Source organism: Sinohyriopsis cumingii, unplaced genomic scaffold (assembly GCF_028554795.1).
Source record: "Sinohyriopsis cumingii isolate HCF-2022 unplaced genomic scaffold, ASM2855479v2 utg000198l, whole genome shotgun sequence".
NCBI lineage: Eukaryota > Metazoa > Mollusca > Bivalvia > Unionida > Unionidae > Sinohyriopsis > Sinohyriopsis cumingii.
The window spans coordinates 3,199,743-3,215,829 of record NW_028315875.1 but is presented as its reverse complement, the minus strand read 5'-3'; the positions used below and the strand labels follow the sequence as shown (position 1 = coordinate 3,215,829).

At 36.6% G+C, this 16,087-nt stretch overlaps 1 pseudogene; it reads right to left on the bottom strand.

Annotated features, from left to right (window-relative positions):
• Positions 1-4,254: 4,254 nt before the first annotated feature.
• Positions 4,255-16,082, bottom strand: LOC149774585 (uncharacterized; annotated as a pseudogene).
• Between the last annotated feature and the right edge of the window lie 5 nt (positions 16,083-16,087).

Here is a 16,087-nt window from a genome sequence, read left to right as displayed (position 1 = left end):
ATGGGAAAGCCTGCCAGTAGCTTCTCGTGGGTCGATGGTTCTTCCCTGGGTTTTCCAGGGTTCTTCCTCCACCAGTTATACTGGCCGCCATGTATAGCCTATCTTGTGCTGAAAAATGGCGTTAAACCCTAGAACAACAACAACCCAATTATTGTCGACTCTTACAGCATGAGATTTTGTTTAACTTACGTGTAGAAGAGCTTTTATTTCTAGAAACACATAGGTATTATAACAACACCTTTCTCTGAACATAAATTATCATTGTTTATCGAAATCAAGGGCACCGTTGTATAATTTCGCTTATACACCTACTTTATACCCTTCAAATCTATTATAAGTACATTGTAAAACGTTTCTTTACGTTTTCTATTACATTTTACAAAGGCGCATGCCCAGTGGTATTGGTCAATATCCATACATACATAAGCTCTGGTTCGAAACCTAACTACCGGCCAAACACAACACATCACTGAAATTATCATGACCACTTACGCAATCGTTCTGCTCAAAACTCAGTTTACTAATGGCAACCTGAGTGATAATTGAGTATTAAAGTATGAGGCGCCATAGCGGACAAAACAATGTCCAAAGATAAAGCTGCAGTTGAAATTTCGATGTCGCATGTCGAGAAATCCAATATCACGTGTTGGATCGAATTGCGTGACCTTAAAATTCCATTTTCTAAATCGACATTTTAGGTTTTATATGTTGGATTATACAGTGGTGGTTTAAAGTTTTATTTCCTATGTCGACGTTTTACAGTGTATATTTTGAATTACACAGTGGTGGTCGAAATTACAATATCATATGTCGAGAATCCCTAATTCACACGCTTTATGTAACTGTTTGTGATGAAGGTTCCATTTCATATGGCCAGTATTTAGATTTCATCTGTTGAATTTCATGGCAACGAAAAGCAGCCTCCTTGTTTAAAACTAAAGCGGTCCGTTCACGAGAGCGACCTCTAGCTAAGAAATTCATAATAATTCTCAACCTGTGAATGGTAACTTTCAACTGTAAATGCACCAAATGTAATGGCGCCTCATAATTGAATACACAAATGATGTATCTTAATACTCGATATTATTTTGAATTGTTAAAGTGGACATTGTGTAATGTTACTTTTAACACCAACACATCATTTCACCATATAAAAATAGCAATTCTGACAAGCACACTAAAATATCCAGTCACCGCTGTGCAGTTCAACAGATACAATTTAAAAACTCAACATACGAAATGGAACATTTCAGCACAATCAATGTTATTCAACATGCTAAAACTCTCGACATATGACATTAAAATTTCAACAACCTCCATGTAATTCAGAAGATACAATCTAAAAACACGACATTGGACATCGGATTTTCAACCAGCGCTGTAAAATTCAACAGATGAACTCTAAATACTCAACATATGAAATGGAACTTTCAACATAAACTCTTTGAAACAATACGTAAATTTGGAATTCTCGATGTATGACATTGAAATTTTAACCACCGCTGTATAATTCAAACGACACAATCTAAAACCTCAACATAGAAAATATAACTTTTAACCACTACTGTTTAATTCAACAGATACAATCTAAAATCTCGACATTGAAAACGGAACTTTAAGGACGAGCATTTTTGATACAACATGTGAAATTGGAATTCTGAACATATGACATTTAAATTTCAACGGCAACGTTCTGATTGGACCAGTTTTTGTCCACTTCCGCGCCTCATATTAAAGCTCATTCAAGAACCCGTGTTTCATACTTGACGGAAATAGTATTGGATTCCGTGTTAAAAATATGGCCCAGCAACACCAATTTCTAAATCGGTTACCGCTGATATTTTTGAATGATTTGCGAGAAACCAAATCTCATAAGAATAATCTGATAAGCTCGCTTAAGGGTTCAAATTTGGACACCAACTTCTGCCAACATCTAAAAAAACTATGTTTTGTGACCACGTGATCTCTACTTTCTAACCGGTGTTTCAGACTCTTCGATAAAATGTAACCCGCGGTATTGATCCTAAAAGATAACACTTTAATTATAGGTAACTTAGCCATCCCCCACCCCACCGTGTAAGCAATTTGGTACTCAGGGAAAATCGAATCAGGAAGTTCAACAGCTTTCAAGTCAAAGGAAAAAAGATAAGCACCCGTCCGAAACAGATCTTTAGCAACATATTGATCTTCAGAGGAGTTATCTTCGTAACAACAGGTAGGTTTATACAAATGAGGATTTACACGTCTTCAATCCCATACCAATCTCAAGTGGGGGTCCCGTGTGGCCGAATGGTCTAAAGCGCTCAGGCGGCGCTCACCAGATAATATGTACTTTTGAGAGAGTGACGTATGTAAGGTGAAGTAGTTCGCATTTAAAACATGCACAGTGGAGAGAATGTTTGCATACCTCTATGCTACATTAATGTAATGTGGATGATATTTCTTTTGGATATTGTACTTTTGGAAATTTTACATGATTTAAGCACACTGCTAACTAAAATGACTGCTCCCTTGTGTTAAAAAATCAGCCTGAATTAGTCTAAAGTACACTATACATAGCAGCTATTAAAATATGGAAAATGAATTTTGCCAGACTAGACAATACCAGCTTCTGAAAGTGCAATGAATGAATTACCAAATATATAAAATGTAAAAAAAGTTATCGGCTCTTTTTTATACAATTTACCTCTGAAGTTCAGGAAGTGAAAATGACCAAGTAGAGCTAGCACTTTTTTGAAAGGTGCACATTTGAAGTAAGGCCAAGCTGTATACTCTATATCCCATAGTACACCCATCAATCATACACCAAAATATAAGGAATTAAAGGTTCTTTGCATTATATCTAAGATATACAAGGTCTTTTTTTAAATAGCCAGTATAACCAGTGAGGAAAGCCGGGGACATTCTTTTTCTTTAAAATCATAACCTATGCAAAATGCGAAACTGTATAACGCCACCTCACCGTTACGATCATTGCCATCTCACCTCTGTCTGCGTAGGTTCGAGTCTCGGGTTCGTCAAATGTGGGTATATGAGAAAGCTTGCCATTAGCTTCTCGTGGGTCGGTGGTTCTTTCCGGCGTTAAACCTACAACAACAACAACAACAACCAATCTTAACTTGGGGATTTACTCGTATCAGCTCTGACGACATGGGAAAAAGGCGTTGTTTTACTAGTACAGTCCGTTTTAACATTGTAGATATCCAATTGTACGAAAAAGGATCATCTTTTGTTGATTGATTATCGATTGATCTATGACAGTTTATAACAGTATAAAACACGTAGTACATTATTGTTATTGCTGTATAATTGAAAAACCATGGAAAGAACCACCGACCTACGGAAATCAACTGGCAAGCTTTTTCACGTTACTATATTGGCCGAGCACTCGAACCCACGTGGACAATGGTGAGATGTCAGTGACCCGTAACGGAGAGCGCATTAGACCACTCGACCACTCATATTATATTATCATTCGACCTTAACTATCTCCAAAAATCACTGCAAGCAGCTGGTTTGCATACTGGTGACACGTACTTACCTTCTCGCATGATGATAAATATTTAACAGTAAATGTACAGACTGATGAATCTATCATAAGGTAGCTTTGTGTCATGATTTATGTTAGGAGAAACATTGTACTCTATTTCCCCTCTGCTCAGTGTACAGTTGAGGTATTACATGTGTTATAAGTATTTAAGTAGCTATTAAATATGATATTAGTACATATAAATAATTTTCAAAAAGTGAGTGTTCCAGATATGTTGTTGCATCGGGATACGAAATTTAAATATATGACTTAAAAAAGGACAACGATACAAAATAATAATAATAATAATATTAATAATAATAATAATAATAAATATCATAATACATATACTATTAAATATAAAGATAATAATAGTGTTTATTTGTAATATAGGCCACAGGTCCATGATACATATCCATATATCATGCGGTACAAAAAGATGTTATAGTGTGTAAGGAAAGAATATCGTATCTATTGGAAGTAATATACAGGAAAGTAATCATTATTGCATTTTTTGAATTGGGTGAGATACAAGTATAAAATGCACAGGAATCATACAAACGAATTTAACGGTGACACTATAACTTGCATGGAGCAAGTTTTGTGATATTTTTTTTTTTATAAAGTCTTATGTAGCATCAGTCGTTGATAAAACGGTTTCTCTAATGTTTTCGTCCTCAGAATTTCACTAGTATCATTGCGTATAAAATACTCCAAAATTTTTCCTAAGTTAGATTTTTATATACAAAGGTGGGTAAATATTTTCTTCGTATTTGTCCATATAGTGGACAAGCAGTAATAAAATGGAATACATATTCGAAGTTAACGTTACAAATTTTACACAGTCTTTCCTCATAGCAGATACTTTCATATCTTCCCGTATTATCTCTGATTGGCAAGTTCCCCACTATAACGATAGTGATTATATAACAAAGATCGCTATCTCCCAACAAGTCTAGATATCTTTGACAAGTGAATTCTATTACCAATGACCAATATAATCGCAGTATTTCCATCAACTTAATCTCATCTTGTAGCTTCTGCCTAAAAATATCTTCACATCTCTGGCTGAACAATCTAAGAAATATATTTTTATCATCTACGCCCTGAGTACACCAAACATTGCCAAATCCAAATGTAAATAGAAGCTTTTTAACATTGTTAGCCCAGCAATCACTGTCCCCCCCCCCCCCCCCCCATCTTAACTGTAAATCGTATCATTGTTTAGGATATATGTCTTCCGGCATTTTTAGAATTCTTAGCTAATATTTCAAAACACGTTTATATCGTATACGCTGCATACTATTTATTTCAAATTCGTTATATACGAATGCATTTGGAGTAGACTTAGATGTACCAAGGATATATTTACAAAATGACAAATGGGCTTTGTCGGTATCACTGGCATCATAAATAAATGTATATACTATATAGCATCTGCTGTAGAATACCCCGCTCTGTATCCTGCTGGCTCTTCGCCCAGTAATCCTTTTTCCTCCACCCACCCATTTATTCTGTTATTTAAAATGGATGCAAACACTTTGCTTAATACAGGTAGTAGACTAATGCCTCTGTAATTGGAGGATTCATTTGCATCCCCTTTCTTCAAAATTGGTTATGATGATAGCCGTTGACCAACATTCTGGTTAATATCCAACATAAAATGTTTTATTAAATAATATTGTTAACATTGGTGCTATTTTTTATGTTGCTCTTAAATATTAAGAAGTCGCTGGATAAAGCATCTATTACCCCAGCTTTGTCATGTTTTTGTTTACTCATTGCTAGACGTATCTCCTCTTCAGTGATTGTTCTTTCTAAAGTGTCATGATTTCATTTAATGTTTCCAGTTTCCTGTACCTGGTCAACAGAACTGGAAAAATTAAATAATTCTGAAAAATATTAATACCAAGTTGCAGACGTGATAATGTTTTTCATACCAGAACTTGGGTTCTTTACAAGGCGCCAGAAAAGTTGTGTATTTTTAGATTATAATGCAGATAATAGGCTAGTTTTTGTTATAATTCGTATTGCTTTTGCTTGCTTCTTGTAAGAGATTTAAACATATTTCTATAAATGTATCATCTTCAAGAGAATCGCCCGTGCCTTTTAATCTAAACTGTTCATGATATCTTAAGGCTTGGCTTTTGGCCGTTGTGCAATCTGTGTAAAACCAAGTCTGACATTTAACAATTCTTCTTGGAGATGTCACAGCTAGGATGTGGTTTCTTTTTATCGTCTTCAGTGTGCTTGCTGCAGCATTGTAAATAACAGTAAGTGCTTAATTGTTTTGAGACCTACCACTGAAAGAACTTCAAGATATCATACGATTGAAGGAACTTTTAGGTTTGGCTAGAGGAATCCTGACCACATTTGTTTGGACTGTTCACTGGTGATATCAAGTGTTCATTATTTGGATAATAATATTATTCTGCAACTGTTATACAATTTTTGAAAGAATTTTGGACAACGCCATCTTGACAACGTCATGGTCCAATACATTTCCGGTATTAAAATTATATTTGACGTTTCATTCGTCTAGGACTTTCAAACACTTTTGTAAAGACAAATTTGGATTCACTTCATTATACTGTAAGTTCATCTCACAGTTTTCATTTATCACTTTAATAATTAAATTGTTTGTTGAAGTTTACAAAATTTGTTGGTTTTGCTTCTTTTCTGTTACTTAAGTTTGTTATCATAGAGTCGTCACAGTTGGCTAGTTACATTTAATCCGGATAAGACTGAATCAATGCGAATATCAGGAAGACAGAACCATAATCATCATCCTACATTACACATGGCCGAAACAAACATGCAAGAGGTTTTTCAGCACACAAATTTGCAAATTATCATAACCAGTGAAGCCACTTGGCAGGCGCATGTTAAACATAATTCTGATAAAGCCTAGAAGAAATTAAACCATTTGAAAACGTATCAATCTTATATGTCATCAAGTTATGTTATTTTACACTCCACATTTAGGACAATTATACATTGCAGGAAAAATAACTAGGAAAAATAAATGAAGAGGCGATGAGACTAATAACAGTTTTAACCAACGTACATCTCCTACATAACTGTACCATAATACTAACTAGGAGAGTCTAACCTCTTAAGAGTAGAATTTGATTCAGGGATTTACAATTTATCACTAAACATTAAATGTACGATATTTTATCTATCATTAATGAGTATTCAACCTCCAATGTGTACAACAACAGTATTCAGTAATTTAATTTTACCCTCAACATCATACAGAACACGTTACATTTAAAAGTAAGAAAATAAACACTTTCAAAGCTTCCTGAATCAAAAAGAAGAAACTAGTTAGTACTACTATTATGTTGAATGTCACAGGCCATGTATATTAGACTAAACTTGAATATCAGAAGTCATGCACACTACACTTAAGTTGAATGTCACAAGTCATGTACACTAGGCTAAACTTGAATGTCACAAGTCATGCACACTACACTAAAGTTGAATGTCACAAGTCATGTAAACTAGACTAAGTTTGAATGTCACAAGTCATGCATACTAGCCTAAAATTGAATGTCACAAGTCATACACACTAGACTAAACTTGGATGTCACAAGTCATGCACACTAGACTAAGCTTGAATGTCACGAGTCATGCATACTAGACTAAGCTTGAATGTCACGAGTCATGTATACTGGACTAAGCTTGAATTTCACAAGTCATGCATACTAGACTAAACTTGAATATCAAATGTCATGCACACTAGACTAAGCTTGACAAGTCATGCATACTAGGCTAAACTTGAATGTCACAAGTCATGCACACTAGACTAAGCTTGAATGTCACAAGTTATGCATACTGGACTAAGCTTGAATGTCACAAGTCATGCACAATACACTAAACTTGCATGTCAAAAGTCATGTACACTAAACTAAGCTTGAATGTCACAAGTCATGCACAATAGGCTAAACTTGAATGTCACAAGTCATGCACACTAAACTAGAATGTCACTAGTCATACATTCTAGCCTAGAATTGAATGTCAAAAATCATGCACACTAGGCTGAACTTGAATGTCACAAGTCATACACACTAGGCTATGCTTGAATGTCACAAGTCATGCACACTACACTAAACTTGATTATCACATGTCATGCACACTACACTAAACTTGAATGTCATAAGTCATACACACTACACTAAACTTTAATGTCACATGTCATATACACTAGACTAAGCTTGAATGTCACAAGTCATGCGAACTAGACTAAGCTGGAATGTCACAAGTCATGCACACTAGACTAAGCTTGAATGTCACAAGTCATGCACACTGGGCTAAAACTGCATGACACAAGTCTTGCACACTACGTTAAGCTTGAGAATGTCACAAGTCATGCACACTAGACTAAGCTTGAATGTCACAAGTCATGCACACTAGACTAAGCTTAAATGTCACAAGCCATGCACACTGCACTAAATTTGAATGTCACAAGTCATGCATACTAGGCTAAAATTGAATTTCACAAGTCATGCACACTACGCTAAACTTGAATGTCACAAGTCATGCACAGTAGGTTGAACTTGAATGTCGCAAGTCATGCACACTAGACTAAGCTTGAATGTCACAAGTCATGCACACTAGACTAATCTTGAATGTTACAAGTCATGCACACTAGGCTAAACTTGAATATCACAAGTCATGCACACTACACTCAACTTGAATATCACAAGTCATACACACTACACTAAACTTGAATGTCACAAGTCATGCACACTACACTAAACTTGAATGTCACAAATCATGCATGCTAACCGAAAATTGAATGTCACATGTCATGCACTCTAGGCTAAACTTGAATGTCAACAGTCATGCACATTAGGCTAAACTTGAATGTCACAAGACATGCACACTGCACTAAAATTGAATGTCACAAGTCATGTACACTAGGATAAACTTGAATGTCACACGTCTAGCACACTATAATATGCTTGAATGTCACAAGTCATGCACACTAGGCTAAGCTTGAATGTCACAAGTCATGCACACTAGGCTAAACATGAATGTCACAAGTCATGCACACTACACTAAACTTGAATGTCACAAGTCATGCACACTACACTAAACTTGAATGTCACAAGTCATGCATGCTAGCCTAGAATTGAATGTCACATGTCTTGCACAATAGGCTAAACTTGAATGCCACAAGTCATGCACACTAGGCTGAACTTGAATGTCACAAGTCATGCACACTAGGCTGTGCTTGAATATCACAAGTCATGCACACTACACTAAACTTAAATGTCACAAGTCATGCATGCTAGCCTAAAATTGAATGTCACATGTCTTGCATACTAGACTAAAGTTGAATTTCACAAGTCATGCACACTAGGCTAAACTTGAATGCCACAAGTCATGTACACTAGGATAAATTTGAAAGTCACAAGTCATGCACACTGGGCTAAATTTGAATTTCACAAGTCATGCATACTAGCCTGAAACTGAATGTCACATGTCATGCACACTACACTAAACCTTAATGTTACAAGACATGTACACTACACTCAATTTGAATGTCACAAGTCATGCATACTAGGCTAAAATTGAATTTCACAAGTCATGCACACTAAGCTAAACTTGAATGTCGCAAGTCATGCACACTAGGTTGAACTTGAAAGTCATGCACACTAGACTAAGCTTGAATGTCACAAGTCATGCACACTACACTAAACTTGAATATCACAAGTCATGCACACTAGGCTGAACTTGAATGTCCCAAGTCATGCACACTACACTAAACGTGAATGCCACATGTCATGCACACTATACTAAACTTGAATGTCACAAGTCATGCACACTAGGCTGAACTTGAATGTCACAAGTCATGCACACTAGGCTAAATTTGAATGTCATAAGTCATGCACACTAGACTAATCTTGGATGTCACAAGTCATGCACACTAGGCTAAACTTAAATGTCACAAGTCATGCATGCTAACCGAAAATTGAATGTCACATGTCATGCACACTAGGCTAAACTTGAATGTCACAAGACATGCACACTACACTAAACTTGAATGTCACAAGTCAAGTACACTAGGATAAACTTGAATGTCACACGTCTTGCACACTGGACTATGCTTGAGTGTCACAAGTCATGCACACTACACTAAACTTGAATGTCACAAGTCATGCTTGCTAGCCTGAAACTGAATGTCACATGTCTTGCACACAAGGCTAAACTTGAATGTCACAAGTCATGCACACTAGGCTGAACTTGAATGTCATAAGTCATGCACACTAGACTAATCTTGAATGTCACAAGTCATGCACACTAGGCTAAACTTAAATGTCACAAGTCATGCACACTAGTCTGAACTTGAATGTCACATGTCTTGCATACTAGACTAAAATTGAATTTCACAAGTCATGCACACTAGGCTAAACTTGAATACCACAAGTCATATACACTAGGATAAATTTGAAAGTCACAAGTCATGCAAAACTGGGCTAAATTTGAACTTCACGAGTCATGCATACTAGCCTTAAACTGAATTTCACATGTCATGCACTCTACACTAAACTTGAATGTTACAAGTCATGCATACTAGGCTAAAATTGAATTTCACAAGTCATGCACACTAGGCTAAACTTGCATGTCACAAGTCATGTACACTAGGATAAACTTGAATTTCACAAGTCATGCATACTAGTCTAAAACTGAATGTCACAAGTCTTGCACACTAGACTATGCTTGAATGTCACAAGTCATGCACACTAGACTAAACTTGAATGTCACAAGTCATGCACATTACACCAAACTTGAATGGCACAAGTCATGCACACTATACTAAGCTTGAATTTCACAAGTCATGTACACTAGGTTAAACTTGAATGCCATAAGTCATGCACACTAGCTTGAATGTCAAAGTCATGTACACTAGGCGAAACTTGAATGTCATAAGTCATGCACACTAGGCTAAGCTTGAAAGTCACAAGTCATGTACACTAGGCTAAACATTGATTTCACAATTCATGCATACTAGCCTAGAACTGAATGTAACAAGTCATGCTTACTAGGCTAAGTTTGAATGTTACAATTCAAGCACACTAGGCTAAGCTTGAATGTCACAAATTATACAGACTATGCTATGGTGGAATGTCACAAATCATACACACTAGGCTAAGCTTGGGTGTCACAAATCATGCACACATAGCTATGGTTGAATGTCACAGGTCATGCACATTAGCCTAAGCTTGGGGGTCACAAATCATGCACACTAGGCTATGTTTGAATGTCACAGGTCATGCATATTATCCTACGCTTGGGTGCCACAAGTCATGCACACTGTGTTATGATTGAATGTCACTGGTCATGCACACTAGGCAAAGCTTGAGTGTCACAAATTATACACACTAGGCTAAGATTGAATGTCACAAGTCATGCACACTAGGCTAAGCTTGAATGGCACAAGCCATGCATACAAGGCTACATTTGAATGTTACAGGCCATGCATAGTTGGCTAAGCTTGAATATCACAAGCCATGTATACATGACTAAGAACAAAGTGTAGCAGAATAAAATCTAATGTTTGTTTTAGATTTAAATATCCAACACTTCTATTGTTTCCATTGTCAGCGTAGACTGAGAAAATTCTTTAAGACAGTCCAGATTTGCGAGATCACATTTTATACACATTTCCTCCTGCAGTAACAATTTGAAACTTTATATTTTGGCAACACTATGTTGTCTATAGACAAAATGCCAACAGTCTGCAGTATGCGTCGGCAGATCAGGGTATAGATGGTTTGTGGATGGATTCGATTAATACACGGATAAATTCAGTAAGCCATTTCAGTTATCTTTGAATTGGTTCCATACAAAAAGGAGTAAAAGATGCTGCTCCACGACGAAAGTGATTAGAGGGACATGTAAATGGGGCAGGTGTCCAAGTCCAAAAATGGAATGCAGTGTTGTAAGCTCTACAGTCTACATTGTTCTTTGAAAATGAATGTTCCTTTTGTCTTTGTAAAACAGTAATTTATAATATTCTATAGAACATTGGGGTACAAGGCATTAATCCATTGCCGGTTCACTTAGTGATCTTCAATTCTAATTGATGACCTTGCTATTATCAACAAGAATTAGGAAGACAAAAGACAAGATTTGATTCCTCCGCCTCATAATCATCATGTAATTGATCGTTCTCGTATCTGATATCAAGTCAGTTAGACATATGATCTCTGCTTTTGATTCCCAGTGCCCAGAATGTGCATTCACCTATTTCTTTATATTTCTTCATTTATCGGAGACTAAGTCATATGACAAAAACAGTTGAGACAACACAGAATCTTTATTTGCTACAAGGAAAAACCTCCGTATGGTAAATAGAACCAAACTAATGCATGACATCCAAGCAAACCTAACAACTTGCCTACCTACTATAGCAGAACAACTCGATAACTTCCTGCGTTAATTGCTCGACAAACATGCCCCAGCTACCAAGTGTAGGGTATCCATTCAAAAGTGTTCTCCATGGTATAGCAGTGTTAGGGACCAACTTCGCACTACTAAAAGAGACCGCTGTAAAGCTGAGGGGTTTTGGCTTTCCACCAGACTCACTATTCAGAAGCAAATCTATGGAGCCGCCAAGAAGAACGTTACAAACATAGTCCATGCAGCGAAATCAGCCCACTACAGTAATAACATCATGGAAAGTTCCAGCTGCAAAGCTCTTCGAGATTACTAACAAGCCAATGTCAAGGAACAAATGTAAACCACTTCCAACTACCTTCTCTCTATTCGACCTTCCGGACCTGTTTGCAAATTTCGTCACTGACAGAGTACAAACAAATAGAGATAAGATTGACAACACAATTTCAATTGACTCTTCGTCACCAGACAGTTGGGATACAGAATTTCAGCGGCAACCATTACCAGCATTTGAACCTGTCTCTATGGATTTCGTACGTACAATCGTGATGAAGAGTGCACCAAAGTCATGTGAACTTGATCCAATTCCAACATCACTGCTGCTTGAGTGCTTAAAGCCAGTATTGCCTTCATTAACTGATGTTATTAATACCTCTCTCTCATCCGGGGAATTACCATCATTTTTCAAAACTGCCATTGTAAAGCCTCTGCTGAAGAAACCAACACTCGACCATAACGATTTAAAGAACTACTTTCCAGTTTATAATCTCCCATTTATATAAAAAGTCGTGAAAAAGGTTGTTCTATCCCAGCTTGTACCTCATCTGAATTCAAACATTCTTTTTAGCCATGTACAATGTGCATATCACCCTTGCCACAGTACTGAAACTAATCTTCTAAACGTAGTTAATGGCATTCTCTCTGCTGTGGATATCGGAGAGATTACAGTCCTCACCCTCCTTGATTTGTCTGCAGCATTTGACACGATAGACCATGATATATTACTTCACCGTCTCCAGCATGTATTTGGTATTCATGATACAGCCTTGCTATGGTTCAAGTCATACTTGGTCAACAGGACACAAATTGTGTCTGCAAATGGAATACACTCCAGCCCAGTTAATCTATGTTGTGTTGTGGTTCACAGGGGTCTGTTCTTGGACCTGTTCTCTTCATTTTATACACTCATCCGCTCTCAAGTGTCATAGATCATCACCCAGTATCTCACCAACTGTACGCTGACGACACCCAAATATACAAATCTAGCCACCCAACTGAAGTTGATGCTACCATCCAAGGTGTAGAGAGGTGCATTTCTTATGTGAAATCATTGATGACATGTAACAAGCTGCAGATGAATGATGATAAAACTCAGGCCATTCTGATCACAACACAAAGACTTTCTCAGTCACACCCTTTACCTCAAACAATAAATATCAGTAACACCAACATTAAATTCACACAGTCAGTACGAAACATAGGTGTAACTCTGGACAGTACTCTCACGTTGCACCAACATGTCATGAACATATGCAAGGCTGCGTATCTTGAGCTGAGACGCATCAGCTCCATTCGCAAATATCTTTCAGCTGATGCCACTAAAACACGTGTATGTTCATTAGTACTTTCAAGACTGGACTATTGTAATTCAGTTCTGTCTGGTTCATCTCAATATCTACTTCAGAAACTTCAAAAAGGTCAAAACACAGCTGATCGGATCATACTTAGAATACCACAATCAGAACACACCTCCCCGCTGCTCTGTACCCTACACTGGCTATCCATTCGACCCAGAATCAAGCACACAATTTGTTCTCTGTGCTACGTTTCACTGACGGACTCCAGTCCAACATACCTATCAGACCTCACCCATGTGTACACACCAGCAAGATACTTACGCTCATCTTCTGACAGTCGTATACTCATTATTCCCAGTACGAAAACGAAGTCATATGGATAACGTTCTTTTGCATACCAGGACCCAGCAACGTGGAATGAATTGCCCACTGAACTTAGACACAAAGATCATATTCAAGAGTGCTCTTAAAACTCACTTATTTCTACTACAAGAACAAACTTAAAGACCTAATAATGCTCCCTACCTTAAATATTTTCAGCATGTTTTTTTATGTTTTTTAATTTCACGGTGTTGTTTTGGTAATAATATCATTATATATGTAGATTTTTTATGTTATAGGTGTTGTCTAATGTTGTAAAGCGCTTAGAGCTTCTAAAGATTAGGCGCTATACAAAGTCTTCATTATTATTATTATTATGTATACGTATCAAAAAGGGCTAAGTCTGTCTTTATAGTCTTTAAATATCAGCAATATTGAAAAGCTATTTGTTTTCTTTCAAAATGACATGTTTGTGTTTAATTCTACCTTCCGGCATTATCCACTGAGTTATGGATCCTGCCATTCGTCGACAGCTGTATTCTCCACCCGAGGATAAACAAGGCAAATGTGACCAGTATATGTACACTTCCTGAGGGCAGAAAGGTGTCAGAACCTTATCGAACCAGACATATACTACCGCATATACGTGAGACCTACCATTAGGAACATCATATATGTTTTTGAAACCACAGTGACACACTACTATAGATCTAGTTTCCACCGTCTGGGGAATAAAATCAAATTTTTAATTTTAATGTAAAAATCATTATAGCAAAATAAATCAGTATCCCATATAAATTTAAATTTAATAAATAAACAATCATTAATTAAATGACCGACCCCTAAAGAAATAGCCACATTCTCTATCAATCTGCATGAATACATTTTCTCCTTGTTGGTGGCATAATCAAGAGCAGAATATGCATGTATATAACTTTGTCGTCAGACAACAGTATCGAGATCACATATATTTCTAAGAAGTATATGAGCCCAAAAATACATCGAATGGGGATTGATATAGGGTCTACATGTTTGGCTCAGGTAATATGTCATTTGTATCATGCATGCAGTCAGGTAATTTTGACATAACTTGTACAGAGCAGTTGAAACTATTTGCAAAACTAAATGATTTGCCATCAAGCAAAATAAAATTACCGTTGTGGCTCAGTTTAGAATATCCATAACTTTCACTAATAGGCATTTCAATTAAGGAACATGTTCATGATCCAAAATGATGTGTATATTGTCTGTATTTTCAACATATTGAAAAATGGTTTGCTCACAAAAGAAGGGTTTATCAAACAAAAATAGAAAAATGTTTTTCTATATCTTTTGCTGTATAAATTAGTATTTCGGAGAGCGGGTTAGAAGCTAATGTCATTCTTTTCTAAGTACCCCTTCTGCAATCAACTGGAAACTAGTACGCTCGTAGTTCCTAGCAAAGACTATGCTATTTTTTCTAAGCTTGATTGCAACTTGTCACTCACACGCAGAGATACAATTGAATTAACAGTAATACGGAAAAAGCAATAGGTGTACCCCAACCATTGTTTCTACTAACACTTTATTGCACTGAAATCAGTCCGCAGAAATAATCAATTAATGCAATTTATACATTTACATTTAGGTAAGACGCATAAAATATAAATGCACGGCTTTCAAGTTGCATTTTGCAATACAGTTCGTTAGTGAAAGGTCAAAGGTCAGTTGTAAATATATTATCATTGATGGCATTGAATTGCATCCAATAAAACTTTTCCATTGATGTTGATTGTTTCTAATAACTGGGGATTTTGTCAATTTAGATTTTTATTTTTGATACCTACGAATGGTAAAGCTTCATAATACGATGAAGGAACATTTAGGTTGATTATGTTTGGCTCTTACGCCATTCAAGAAACGAACACTTAGGCTGGCCATTTTTGTCCCTTACAGCACAAAATGAAGGAACACTTAGGTTGGCTATGTTTGTCCCTTATATCATACAATGAAGGAACACGTAGGTTGGCTATGTTTGTCCCTGACATCATACAGTGAAGGAACACTTAGGTTGACCATTTTGTGTCCCTTACCTAAAACAATGAAGGAACACTTAGGCTGGCCATTTTTGTCCCATACATCATACAATGAAGGGACATTTATTTTGGTCATTTTTGGCCCTTACATCATACCATGAAGGAAATCTTAGGTTGGTCATTTTTTTCCCTTACATCATACCATGAAGGAACACTGAGGTTGGCCATTTTTG